The following is a 14,369-nucleotide window of genomic DNA, read 5'->3' as shown; positions in this document are numbered from 1 at the left end:
CGTCACTATGACTTGAAACTGACTGGCTAGTAGTGAGTTTGAATTTTTGTTTTACACAGTCAAGTGTTTCTTAGAGTGCTAAGTCAATTCAGTGGGAAGAGTCTTTTTTTTTCTTTGAACTGACCTTTAATATCTGTGATAAATAAATAGTTTACTGCTTACAAAATGTGTGTAACAAACCCTGGATAGAGTAAGAAAACTAGTTATAATGAAGAACAAAATAGCATTCACATTTCAGTGTGTTTTTTTTCTGTGCTGACCTCTCTGCCTTGAATTTTTTAAAAAATCTTTTTATTGGGGCTCATAAGGCTCTTATCACAGTCTGTACATACATCAATTGAGCAAAGCACCCTTATACATTCGTTGCACTCATCACTCTCAAAATTCACCTTCCACTTGGGTTCCTGGAATCAGCTCGGTTTCCCTTTTTTTCCCCCATCCCCCTCCCTCCCCAATCCCACCCCTGGTCCCTTGATGGTTTATAAATAATTATTATATCTTATCTTACACTCCCCGGAGTCTCCCCTCACCCTCCTCCCCATTGCCCATCTCCCGAGAGGAGGTTACACATAGATCTCCGAGATCGGTTCTCCCTTTCTACACCCCCTTCCCTCCTGGTGTCGCCACTCCCACCGCTGGTGTTGAGGGTTTCCTCTGTCCTAGATTCCCTGTGACTCCAGATCCCCACTGCACCGCTGTACATCCTCTGGTATAACCAGGTCCGCAAGGCAAGGTAGAATTGGGGTCATGATGATTGGGAGGGGAGGAAGCGTTCAGGAACTAGAGGAAGAGTCTTTTTAATAGATGGTGCTGGCAAAATCAGATTCCTACATGTAGAAATTCTCATAAGGAACTTCAGATTCTAACAAAGAATTTCAGTTGGATATTGATCAAACATGCACTCAGGAAACATTGAAAATCATTGGTGGTCAGAATGCAAAAGTTGGGAACAAAGAAGAAAGAATGGTAGTTGGAAAATATGGACTTTGTTATAGAAACAAAGCTGGAGATCACAAGGTAGAATTTTGCAAGACCAATGACTTGCTCATAGTAAATTCCTTTTTTCAAAAACAAAAAGAAAATTATACACATGAATTTCTCCAGGTGGAATACATAGAGACTAAATTGACTACCTCTGTGGGAAAGATGCTGTCGAAGCTCAATATCAGCAGATACAAGCAGATCAACAATGGATTGTGGAGTAGACTATCAACTGCTCATATGTAAGTTCAAGTTGACCTGAAAGAAAAGTCTAGGAGAGCCTAAATAGGACCCTGAGTCTATCACATCTGAATTTTGAGAACATCTCAAGAACAGATTTGACATTTTAAACACTAATGACAGAAGACATGGAAGGACATCAAGAATATCATTGATGAGGAAAGCAGAAGATCTTTAAAAAGACATGAAAGAAAAGAAATCAAAGTGGATGTCAGAGAGACTTGCTGTTAATTATAGGATAGCTAAAGCAAATGGAAGAAAGGATGAAGTCAAGGATCTGAATAGAAAATTTCAAAGGGATGCTCAAGAAGACTCGGCCAAATATTATAGTAAAATGTGCAAGGATCTAGCATTAGAAAACCCCAAGTAGAAGAACACACTCAGCATATCTGAAACTGATAAAACTCAAGGACAAAATCCAAACCTCCAACTGAAATTCTGAAAGATTCTACAGGCAAAATATTGAATGATGTAGAAAACATGAAAAAAGATAGAAAGAATACACAGTCACTGTACCAGAAATAACAAGTGGACCGTCCACCATTTCAGGAGGTGGCATATGAGTAAGAACCAATGGTGCTGAAGGAAGAAGTTCAAACTGCACTGAATGCATTAGCCAAAAACAGGGCTTCAGGAATTGCCGGGATACCCATGGAAGTGCTTCAGAAGCTAATGAAGTACTGGAAGCACTCACTTGTCTATGCCAGGAAATTTGGAAGACAGCTACCTGGCTAACTGGTTGGAAAAGATGCATATTTGTGCCCATTCCAAAGAAAGGTGACCCAAAAAGAATGGTCAAACTGTAAAACAATGTCATTGATATGGCACACAGCAACATTTTGTTGAAGATCATCCAGAAACGGTTGCAGGAACACATTGACTGCGAATCGTCAGAAGTTAAGGCCTTATTCAGAAGAGGACGTGGAACAAAAGTTATCATTGCTGACGCCAGATGACTCTTGGCTTAAAGCAGAGGATACCACAAAAGATGTTTACTGGTGTTTTACTGACTACGCCAAGGCATTTGACTGTGTGGATCATTACAAACAAGTCTGAACAACAACACACTATGGACAACCGTGCATGGTTTAAAACCAGAATGATGTGCGTCAGGGTTGCATCCTGTCACCATGCTTATTCAATCTATATGCCGAGCAAATAAGAGAAGCTGAATAATAAGAAGAAACTGCAGCCTCAGGACTGGGGGAAAGCTAATTAACAACCCGCTATATGCAGATGGCACAACCTTGCTTGCTGAAAGTGAGGAGGACTTGAAGCACTTGCTGAGGAAGATCAAGGATTGCAGTCCACAGTATAGATCACAACTCAATGTAAATAAGACCGAAATCCTCACAACTGGACCAATAGGTAACAACAAGATCAATGGAGAAATGATGGAAGTTGTTAAGGATTTTTGTCTTGTTTGCATCCACAATCAGTGCTCATTGAAGCAACAGTCAAGAGTTTCATTAGATAAATCTGCTGCATAAGACCTCTTCAGAGTATTAAAAAGCAAGGATGTTACTTTGAGGACTAAGGCACAGCTGACTCACACCATGGTATTTTCCATTGCCTCAGACGCATGAGAAAACTGGACATCGAACAAGGAAGACAGAAGAAGAACTGATGCATTTGAACTGTGGTGCTAGGCAAGAGTATTAAACATACCATAGACTGTTGAAAGAAGGAACCAGTTCATCTTGGAGGGAGTATGGCCAGAGTGCTTCTTAGAGGCAAGGATGGCGAGACTTCATCTTACATACTTTGGACACGTTGTCAGGAGAGAGTAGTCCCTGGAGGAGGACATCATGCTTGGGAAAGTGGACAGACAGTGAAAAAGAGAAGACTTTAAGGAGATGGACTGACACAGTGACTGTAATTGTCCCTGTGTGGCAATTGTGAGATGGTGCAGGGCCAGGCAGGGTTTCGTTCTGTTGTGCATCGGGTCACGATAGGTGGAACCAACTTGATGACGCCTTACATCAACATGCAGGAAAAATGAAGCGGGATCCATGATTCAAACCATGTACAAAAGCAACTGAAAATGGATCAAAAAAGCTAAATGTGAAAACTGAAATCAAAGTTTTATAAGAAAATATAAGGGATCTCTCTTTTGACTCATATTAGTATTTTATGTTCAATTAAGTTTTTCCTCTGTTTTATTATGTTATTGCTGTTGCTTTTGTTTGTTTGTTGTTTATGTTTTGTACTACTTTCCATATATGACATTCAGGATAAGTAAATCTATCGAGACATTAACTGGATTAATAATTACCTAGGGATGTGGCGGGGAAGGTTGTGGGGCATGGGGAACTGACAGCAGTGGGTACAAGAAAGAAGGAAATGTTCTGAAAAGATTATAATGGTGATTGCACATGCGACTCTTCTTAAGGGGTATGATATGCAACAAAAGTGGACAAAGGACTTGAGCAGACATTTCATCAAAAAGGATATTCATATTCAAGTTGCCAACAAGCTTGTGGAAAATGCTCAGCACTGTTAGCCATTAAAATAAACAAACAAAATTGCTGTTGAGTTAATTCTGACTCATGGTGAACTCATGAGTTACTGATAGAATTTCCTCATAGGGTTTTCTTGTCTGTAATCTTTATACAAACAAATGGTCAAGACTTTCTTTCACAGTGCAAATGGGTGGGGTCAAACCATCCGTGTTCCAGTTAGCAGTGGAGCATAAGCATTCGCAGTACTGGAAAACCTGTACATTAGCTATTCCAAACGCAAACCAAACCCACTGCCACCGAGACAATTTTGACTCATAGAAACCCTACATAGGAGCCTCTATGTCTTTACAGGGGCAGATAGCTTTGTCTTTTTTCGTAGAGACCTGGTGGTTTTGAACCACCAACCTTGCAGTTGGTAGTGTAAGGCTTACCCAACACAGCCACATTAAGGAAATAAACATCAAAACCACAATGATATATAACCTCAGCCTTACTGGAATGACGATGATTTTTAAAAATAGGTGTTGGGGAGCATGTGGAGAAATCGGAGATACTGGGAAACAGTTTGATGGTCCCTCAAAAAGCTAAACATTGAACTCCAACATGACCTAGCAATCTCAATCCTAGGTACACATGCTAATGAAATCTGTATATCAGTGTATATTGCAACATTTCCCACAATAACACAAAAGGTGGAAGCCACCTAAATACCCATTAACATATGATAAATAAAATGGAGTCTACACATATCCTGGAATAGTAAGTACTCAGCCAGAAAGAGAGATGAAGTCTGATGCACTGAGAATATTATGTTGATTGAAATAACTAGTCACAAATGACAAATGACTCAGTCACAGATCACTACATGATCTGACACATATGAAGTCAGAAAATATAAAGAAAACAAGGAGTTTTTGCTTAGAGAATTGGATTTATGTTAATGGTGGCAGAATAATATGGTAAAGGATAGTAAAAATGATTATGCAATAAGGAGAATGTGCCAACGTTACTGAATTTTATAGAGAGAAATTATTAAATTGGTGACGTTTAGCTGATATTTCACCACAATATCAAAAGGGGGTGGGATGAGGCATAAAAGGGTATAAATAGCAAACCTTAAAGATTCACAGTTTCCTGAGTCAAGGTTTAGAATTTTCTCTTGAATTACCATGGATACTTTTTCCCCAAAGCACTTGAATGTGTGTTACCTATTTTTATCTACAATCAGCCTTTTCAAATACACCAGGAAGGCAGCTTTATTCTGATTCAATAAATGAACCAAAAATAGATTAGATGGAGCACAGAGAGTTGTTTTTTTTTTTAGTTCAACTATTTTAATCAAGTTTCTAGCAAGAATCAAAGTGCACTTACAAGAAAAACAGATTTTTTTTTCCCCCACATGTTTAAGTTGTTTTTCACGGGTGTTACTTGTAAGGTGTGAGGGCGGGACCCACTCCTGAATCGTGTTCCTGGAGGTGGAATACTGTTCTGGAGTGCCACTCTCGTTGTACTTATGGTTCGCCCACGCGAACTGACACGCAGGAGGTGGCTTTGTGGTTGGAGGATCTTCAGTCACACAGGGAAGCCAATGATGCCATTCAGGGGCGCATGCTTCCGTCCACAGCCCAGAACGTGTTCCTGCCGTTCATTTCAGTAGTATGCATGACCCGTCAGTGACAGCCAAAATACTGCTTCTTGTCTTCAGAGTATTTATGTCCATATTTGCCTTCCCCACTAATGTGCCAACACCTACATCGTTTGCCCACGTTTCCAGACCTGCAAGCCCTCCATCTTGCCCCGCAGACCCAGCCGCTGAGCGCGCGGGACAAAGCGCACCGGCCCGAGCACAGGAGCTCAGAGGGTTTACCGAGCTTTGGGGCTATTCTGTGTGATATTGAAATGGCCAATTCTTGACGCTGCGTTGTCAAAACTCAGACCGTATAATAAGGAACGGTAACACGAACTATAGACTTTATTTTAAAAATATCACTATGTTCTCATTCCTGGGAAAAATATATCACACCATGCACAATCTTAATAAAAGAGGATGGGAGAGCAGGGAGCTGGAGCTTACAGAGATGGGAAATCTCTGTAAACCTAAAATTCCTCTAAAAACAGTCTACTGCTGGAAAAAATACATATGTGCTATTTTGATATGTAAGGCTTTGTGTTAACTGAGCTGGTCCTAGATTCCCAGATGTTTGCTCTTAGGACCGAATAATCCACCCAGCACCCTTCCCGATGTTATCTAGCACAATGTAATCTTCTCCAGAATAGGATCTGATATGACCAAAGAAGAATCAATGAATTTGAATTTTGTGCTGGAGAAGAATATTGAAAGTACTATGGACTACTAAAAGGACAAATCTATCTTTTTTTTTTAAGTCATTTTATTGGGGGCTCTACAGTTCTTATAACAATCCATACATCAATTGTATCAAGCGTATTTGCACATATGTTGCCATCATTATTTTCTAAACATTTACATTCTATTTGAGCTCATGATATCAGTTCCTCTTTTTATGCTCCCTCTCCCACCATTGTGAGCCCATGAGAAATTATAAATTGTTATTATTTTTATATCTTACACGGACTGCTATTTCCCTTCCCTCGCGGTTTCTTCCCCAATCCTCTCCCCCTACCCTCCTGATTTTGCTACTTCCATTTCTGTTCCTAAGGAGTTTATCTGACCTGTATTCTATGTGTCATGAATTCTTATCTGTACCTGTGTACATGTTCCAGCCTAGACTGCAGTGAAAGGCAGGATTGAGGTCATGATAGAGAAGGGTGAGAAAACCTCAAGGAACCAGAGGAATTGTATGTTTCAATGGTGCTATACTTCACCTTGGTTGACTCATCCCTTCCTTATGACCCTTCTGTGAGGAGATGTCCTATTGTCTGAAGATGGATTTTGAGCCTCAGCTCAGAGCCCCCTCGTTCTCAACAATATGTTTTTGTTTGTTTATTTTGGGTCTTCTGATGTCTGTCACCTGATCCCATCGACACCTTATGCTCTCACAGGCTGGTGTGCTTCTTCCATTTGGGCTTGGTGGCCACTTGTTTAAGTTCAAGCCTTTAAGACCCCAGATGCTATATCCTTTGATAGCCAGACACCATCATCTTTCTTCACCACACTTGCTTGTGCACTCATTTGTCTTCATCAATTGTGTCAGGAGGGTGAGCATCAGGGTATTAAAACAAAGTGTTCTTGCACTGAGGGAGGTCTTAAACAGAGACTCAAAGTCTGTTCACTTCCTCAATGTATTGCCTTATAAATATATGCACCTATGCTGATATTTCTATTTTATGAATTAATATAGTTACATAAGTGCACACCTATGTTTATACCTCTAACCATAGCTGTGCTTCCTAGATCTTTCCTCTGTTTCCTTTTCCCTTCCTCCTTTCCCACCATCAGGCTCACCCTTCTTCTGCTTCTTAGTAATTCCTCTAAGCTAGATTGTTGTTGCTCCAACACCAATGGGATCTCCACATCCTCATCATGGTTGCTTTTAATTCCTTAGTTACTTCCCTGCCCATGGCATTGTTTGCTCACTATTCCTTCCACTACCTCTTCCTCCCCACAAGTCCGGTTCATAGTTCTCTATTCTTGTGAGATCCTTGCCTGTTGGGTATCAAAGTTATACTACTTTGTAGACTGAGTTTGGGAGTTTGCCGTCTTTTTATATGCTCTGGAATAATTTGTGGAGGGCCAGTGTCAGCTCTTCCCTGAATACTTGGAAGAGTTCTCCTGTGAAATAGTCTGGTCTGGGAGATTTTTTGTTGTTGTTGTTAGTAGTTTCTTGATAACTGTATCTATTTCTTATTTTGCTATGGTTCTGTTGAGGGTCTTGACCTCCATCTGGGATAATCTAAAGAAGGATTATTTTCCTAAATATTTGTCTATGTCTTTCATGTTGTTGAATTCATTAGAATACAGACTTTCATAGTACTTAGTGATTGCCCTTTTAATCCCATTGGGGTCCGTTGTGAATTCCCTGGCTTCATCCCTCATCCTGACTATTGATATTTGTTCCTTCCTTTCCTTAGTTAGGCTTGCCAGCAGTCTGTCAATTTTGTTGATCCTTTCAAAGAACCAGCTTTTTGCTGCATTGATTTTTTACGCTCTTCTCTTGTCTTCCCACTTGTTTAGCTCTGCCCTGAGTTTTATTATTTCTTTTCTTTTGCTATTGGAGGGGTTGTTCTGTTGGCTCTGTTCTAGTTGCAGGAGGTTTTGTGATAGCGGATCAGTCATAGTCTCTCTTCCTTTTTCATATATGCATTAATCACTATCAAACTTCCTCTGATAACTGCTTTTGCTGTATCCTTTAGGTTTTTGTACACTATATTCTCATTCTCATTAGTTTCTAGAAACTTCCTACCCTCCTTCCTAATCTAGGCCAATACCCATTCATGTCACAGAAGATTGTTATTAATCCCCCAATTGTTGTCCCTTGTTTTTCTGGTCATCCTTTGGTTGATCGCCATCTTTATGGTTGGTGGTCTGAAAGAGACAGCTGGTAATCTCTATGTGTTTGAGTTTACTCAGGCTTGGGTTGCATTCCAGCATGTGTTCTATTTTTTAAAATGACCCCTGTGCACTTGAAAAGAGTGTGAACTCTTTTGCATTTGGATGGAAAGCTCTATAAATGTCTATCAGGTCCAATCGCCTAATTGCAGTGTTTAGCTCTGTATCCTCCTTGTTGCGCTTCTTTCCCAGGGATCTATCTTTCTTTGCTAACAGTGTAAAGTCACCAACTCTGATGGTTCAGTCTGTGATGTCTTTGTTTTTTTCTGAAATTTTATCATTTTTATGAATCAATAAAACAAAGTGGTATCAAAAACAGCAAAGAGTTTACAGAACCTTTGCACCGGTTTTCATATAAGTCATTGATTATGAAACTGGTGGCCATGTGAATTTCTCTCCTGGTGGATTTCTCTCCTGGTCAAATGCACTAAGGGGACCTGTTTTGGAGCTACTCAGACTAGTTTTGGATAAGCACCAGATATTTTATTTTATTTTTGAATAACCAGTTTGCTTTGTCCAACAAAGTAAACACTTTTTGCTATGTGGCCTTTTCTTTAAAAAAGACAACAACACTGAGATAAAGCATGGAATGTATAATTTGTTTGGATCGGAACCAAATCTTTTGAGATCTCAATTACCCTGAAGAGTACTGAAAACATTTCTAGGGAATGCTGTCTACTAGTTCTACATCTCATGTTGTCTGAGACAGAAAAGAGATTCCTATGGAAAAGAACACTTCATTCAGAGGCTCTCCAGAGTTTGAATTACACCAGTTTCTGCATTCTTTCTGTTAAGTCCCAATGGTTATTTAGTTGTTGCTCTTATTCAAATAGGGTCATTAGAACAAAAGTGGTATGCCCAAGCTAAGCAGGCTCTTTATTTAATAGATTCATTTGTATAGAGCAGGGCATCAAAATGGAAACCCGCGGGCTGCATGCGGCCCCTGAGGTAATTTTTTTGTGGCCCGCGATGCTCTGAAATGGCATGAAAATAGAAAAAAAAGTTATGAAGAAAATAGTGCTATGGGGAGATTGAGGCAATACTGTACACCCAATTCCCTCATTAACCCTTTAACTATTGAAGACGAGTAGACACATGTCCCAGTGCCTTCCGTGGCGGCTATGGATGTGTGTAAATGTGCTAGCTCAATTCCGGCGACATTTGGAAGCGATATATCTGCCACTCTCAGTATCACGTAATGTAAACAGACCCCAATAGTGCAAAGGATAAAAAAGAGCACTCTGGCTTGTGCTATTATGAGTCATATCTAGCAGCAGGGCTAGTTTTAGAGGGAACCCATTACGATTTTGCATCATGTTTGTCAGCTGTCCAACATTTTGTGTTTTTTATTAAGTACTTTGTTATATTTTCTGGCCACAACATAAGAGGTCAGTGAAAACTAGTAAAAGCAAAGTGCTGGCAAGTTTAGGTAAAAAAAAGAATAATTTTAGCTTTATAAATACATTAATTAAAATAAATATTTAAATAAAAGCAATTAAATAGTGTTTTAATTATCCTATTCATATTCCTGAATCCTCACTTCAAAATACAAATTTAGCAAACTTTGAAATATGTGATGTGGCCCATGTGAATCTTGCCTGTTGCACCAAATGGACCACGTTTTAATTGAGTTTGACGCCCCTGGTGTAAAGCAAGAGTCCTTGCTATGGACCCTAGTGACCACAAAGGAACCGAGAAGCCATGAATTCTGGATGCTGAGAGGAAGAGTCACATTTACACTCACCGCACAAACCATCTGGAGGTCAGCAGGCATGGCTGGAATTTGGTAGTGGTGCTCACCCACCACCAGTGCCAAAATACAGTTTGCTTAAATTTGGGGGGGGTGGTGGTTATGGTCCAGTTTTGCAGTGGTAAAAGCTGCCAGACATTCGTGTGTGTGTGTGTGTGTGTGTGTGTTTGTAAACCACTGCCTGGCTAACTATGAGTTAAAGCGCTGGCCTCAGGTTCAGATAAAATCTCTCAATATTAGATTAAAAGCAAAACAAAACCCAGCTAATAGGAGTTAAAAATTGCACAATCCAACCTGAATATAGCTGATCCTACCAATAGACTGGTATATACATCGTTGAAATGGTTTTGAGAAGCATGAAACACTTCAGCTGAAAGGAAATTTCCTCTGTATTGTTTTCACTTCCTTGAAAAGAAAGCTGGCGTGTGTGCTTTTCATCTTTAGAGTGACAGAGAAGAAGAAGCAAGAAGGCAAAGCTGAGAGACAGACACAGGCTACCCAGTGGGCGGCGGGGGCATTTGGTGGTTTTGGTCTTGGTACCAGCAGCTCGCACACCTGGGCCCATGTCCAGTGCCTGCTGGGCTACACTGTTTTCCTTGCAGTTAAGGCTTGCAGGATGGACCCAACCCCTCCAGCAGCAAGTGCTTTTTCATGCCACTGCAAGAACACAGCACTGTTATTGTCAGAGGGGCTTTCAAAGCCTTTATAAGTATACTTCATTAGGAGATCCATTCTGTTCTTGTCCAGAGATTTAACCGCCTTTTCAATATCATTAGCCTTAAAAAAGATGAGCACCTTCAAGACAATGCTGCCTGCTCGACCCTTGACCGCCTGGCTTTTGGTGTTGATGTGTGTGTGTGGGGCGGGGGGGAGGGGGGGCAGGCGGTTCAGAGCGGCCTGCAGAGCAGCGGCCATGCTTCCTTGTTGCAGGCAGGAGTATATCTTGGCCTTGCTGGGCCCGGGCTGGCCATTGCCCCCATCTTGCTTGTGCACGAACTTGTTCTCATTGTCCTCATCCATGTCCACCTTTCGGAAGCAAGTCAACGACACTGTGTTTGATGACACTGTGTTCGTCAACATCCTGGATCCCGACCAGTGGCACAGGCCTACCCTCGGTGCTCCCTCTGCCTACTACAGCAGCCTTAGCCCCACAGGAAGCGAGTCTGTGATTTCCATTTCCATCTTTTGAATAGTTTGTTAGACAAATGTCATGGGACTCTCATTAGGCACGTATATATTTATTAGGCTCACCGTTTCCTGGTCTACTGATCCTTTGATCATTATATAGTGCCAATCCTTGTCTCTTGTTATGGTTTGCACCTTGAGGTCAATTTTGGCAGAGATTAGGATTGCAACTCCTGCCTTTTTTAAGTTGTCATTTGCCTGGTATATTTTCCACTCTCTTTTTATTGTTAGTCTATTTTTCTCTGTGAGCTTAAGATGTGTCTCTTGCAGGCAACAGATTGACAGTTATGTTTTCTAAGCCAGTCGGCTAACCTTTGTCTTTTAATTGCCAAGTTGAGACCGTTGATATTCAGTTATTATTACTATCTGTGGGTTCATTGCGTCATCTTGTACCTTTTGTTTTGAGTGTTTTCCTATCTCCATTAATATCAGTTTGCTGTGTTTGTATTAGAAGCTTCATTCTTGTCTTTTTCTTCTGAGGCAGTGTTATCTTGGCAATTATTTTCAGTCTGTTGACTGCTGGGTGAAGTTGTGCTATATAGCTGCCTCCTGTTTGTGCTTGGTGGATGTTGGGCTTCTGACCACAGTGAGTTGGCAAGGATTTTCCGCAGGGTTGGGTGCTCTATGGCATAATCTTTGAGTTTTTCATTGTCCTGGAAGACTCTCACCTTGCTGTCTATCTTAATAAATAATTTGGCAGGGTAGCGGACACTTGGGCTTCTGTTACCTCATCCATTAATTCTTGTATTTCCCTTTGGTGCATGGACTTCATCCCCTCAATTATGGACTTTGTCTTCTCTATCGCATCCTTATTCTGCACTGCTTCCTTCATATCCGGTATTACTCAAAGCAGCATCCTTAAGATTTCTTTTAGTGGCAGATCAGTATTTGATTCTTCTATGAGCATCATTAGGTTTACAACTTCCTCCACTGTTGCGTTTTTTTCTTGTTGAGGGTGTTAAGGTATGTTGCTGTTTGCATGTCATTTTGGAACTGGACGCCATATTTCTGGAAACCAAGGGGCCCTGCGCTATTGCTGTGTGACGGGTAAGGGTGTTTTCAAGGATTACCTGTGGCCTGCTATGGTGGTGGGTCAGACTGCTATGTAGGCAAGGTGCTGCAGTGACTCAGTGGCCACTGGTGCTTGGGTGCCTCAGAGTCTGGGCTGAGGTAGATGACTGGAGGTTTTCCACTTGCCTATTTGGCCAAAACTGCAGCACAGGCATGGGCCTGGTCTGGACTGTCTGGACACAAATTGCAACCTTTTGAAGACTCTCTGTGGAGTCCAGAACTGATAAAGCCAGTTTTAGGCTTGGGTATGGCTATCAGGACCTGTTTGCTTTTCTCTGTTTTGTTATGTTAAAGTCCTAGGTTGTACTCTGGAGATTGGAGTTGCTATGTTGATGTTATGCTAATGTGCAGAGTTCTATGGATTATATTCAAAGCTACAGAAAGGACCACAGTTTTGAATTGAGTGATTTTGTTAAAAAAAAAAAAAAAAAAGAAAGGCAGGAAGAAAAAGAAGGTGTTTTTATTTGTTTGTTTTAAATTCACCCTTTTTATAATGGGCTTGTAGGGTACCCTGGTGTCAGGGCTATATTCTCCCCCAAGGGATGTGGAGAGTGGGTTTGGGGCTGACTGGGATGGACCCCCCCTCTCCAATACACTCCTGTGTCTGTCCTAAACAGCCTGCCAGTTGTGCTCTGGGGAGCTGTGCTTTGTCACAGGTAAATATCCCTGTGGCTTTTCAATTGCTGCACATTATTATCTGATCATCTATCATTACACACACTGGTAGGCATGGAGCTGGGGAAATGGGGAAAGGGATGGCCAATGTAGTCACTCCGTTCCTGGACCACTGGAGCAGGGAGGACAGCATAGACGGGAGCTCCACTGTGAGGGCTTGTGGCTAGTTCTCAGGCTCTCCGTGACTACACTCAGACAGCAACCTGGGGAAATTACTGCTCACTGCAGGTCTCATGGTTTGGGCACAGGAAGGGGTGGTGGATGCCATCCTGCTGGGCCTGGCGAAGGATTACTGTATCTCTCAGACAGTGAAATTAGAGCATTTTAGCAAGTTCTTGAGTTGCTTAGTGGGTGAAAATCATGGGGGGAGATCTGAACCAGATCCTAGTAGACTGACTCTATTCTTAGCACCCAGCCTCCCAGTATTGTCTCCTTACCTCGTAACTTTCTGGTCTAGTAATAGGAACACCAGGCGGGTGATTCTACCTGGATGCCGTCTTGACTCCCCAACCCTAATCTATCTTTAAGTAGTACAGTCTGAGTGCTCCGCAAAGGAAAGGACAGCAAGACTTCGTCTTACATACTTTGCATATGTTATTATGAGAGACCAGTTCCTGGAGAAGGACATCATGTTTGGCACAGCAGAGGAGGCGAGGGCCCCCAAAGAGATGCATTGACACGGTGGCTGCACCAATGGGCTCAAGAATAGGAACAACTGTGAGAAGGGTGAAGGACTGGGGTAATGTTTTGTTCAATTGTACATTGAGTTGCTGTACATTGGAACCCATTCAATGGGCAGCTAATCAGTTGTAAAAAGACGAGGGTAAGATGCAGAACCGTTACTCAGATCACAGCTCTGTTCCAATTAATTGTAGAAATTTCATCAGGGCTATGGCCTGCTTCAAAAGGAAAAGCTCGTTTGCTAGATCCTGGTTTACCTTCTACCCTCTCGTTCCTGAATTATCAGCAACCTGCCTACCTCGTAGTCATTTACATTTGCAACCAGAAGCCTGCCATCTGGTCTGCTGATCTTGGGGTCATCAGCCCATGCATCTATGCAGGTCAAGAGAAATATCCACCCCTACAAATAACCCACAGACTTGGAACATGACTGTCTCTGTAACTTTGAGATCAGTTTGATATAAACCTCTCCATATACACACACATATAAACTTCCCTGGTTTATTTTTCTAGAGAATAAAGCCTAAAATAATTATTTTGTAATCTCTTTTCCATGTAATTTATTGTGAACAGTTCTTCATTTGATTAAATTCTCCAACACCATGATTTTGTCATATTTTTACAAACAATTATGTAGATGTAAAATACTTTATGTTCTGAAATATATAAATTAAAACTAATTTTTACAAATTTGCCATAACCATAAATAGTTAAATTTCTTCCAGATTAAGTTAACATCACAAATGGCAGTAGCACATAATTAATCAAAACATAGGTGCATTTCAGATTTTGAAAA

General features: G+C 41.2%; 1 pseudogene; it reads right to left on the bottom strand.

The window, feature by feature from the left end:
- Nucleotides 1–10,543: 10,543 nt before the first annotated feature.
- LOC142437317 (actin-related protein 2/3 complex subunit 5 pseudogene) lies at nt 10,544–11,041 on the bottom strand (annotated as a pseudogene).
- Nucleotides 11,042–14,369: the final 3,328 nt, after the last annotated feature.

The sequence above is a fragment of the Tenrec ecaudatus genome, chromosome 1 (assembly GCF_050624435.1).
Source record: "Tenrec ecaudatus isolate mTenEca1 chromosome 1, mTenEca1.hap1, whole genome shotgun sequence".
Lineage (NCBI taxonomy): Eukaryota > Metazoa > Chordata > Mammalia > Afrosoricida > Tenrecidae > Tenrec > Tenrec ecaudatus.
Note: the sequence above shows the minus strand (reverse complement) of the source record. Positions and strands in the feature narration are given on the sequence as shown.